We start from the raw sequence: 265 nt of genomic DNA, 5'->3' as shown, positions 1-265 counted from the left end.
ATGTTGGTAACCAGCGATTGTGAAACTCGACACTTCCGCACAAGATAATTTCGTCTCGCTTAGAAGGCAGAATGTCATATTCTCCTCCACAAGGGTTTTCTGGAGAGCAAGCCTCTTGGCCTGGATAAGCCCAGCTGAGTTCCACTGCATTCTTCGCAGTGAAGGGCCGGGATTTTCCTCTACATCACAACGACTCGGCAGCAACCGGGCGCCGGTGATACTGCTGATAGCGCGCCAACGCGTGCCACAGGATCTTCTTGGATAT

The sequence above is a fragment of the Trypanosoma theileri genome (genome assembly GCF_002087225.1).
Source record: "Trypanosoma theileri isolate Edinburgh chromosome Unknown TM35_Tth_2_V1, whole genome shotgun sequence".
Lineage (NCBI taxonomy): Eukaryota > Euglenozoa > Kinetoplastea > Trypanosomatida > Trypanosomatidae > Trypanosoma > Trypanosoma theileri.
This window is presented reverse-complemented; position numbering follows the sequence as displayed.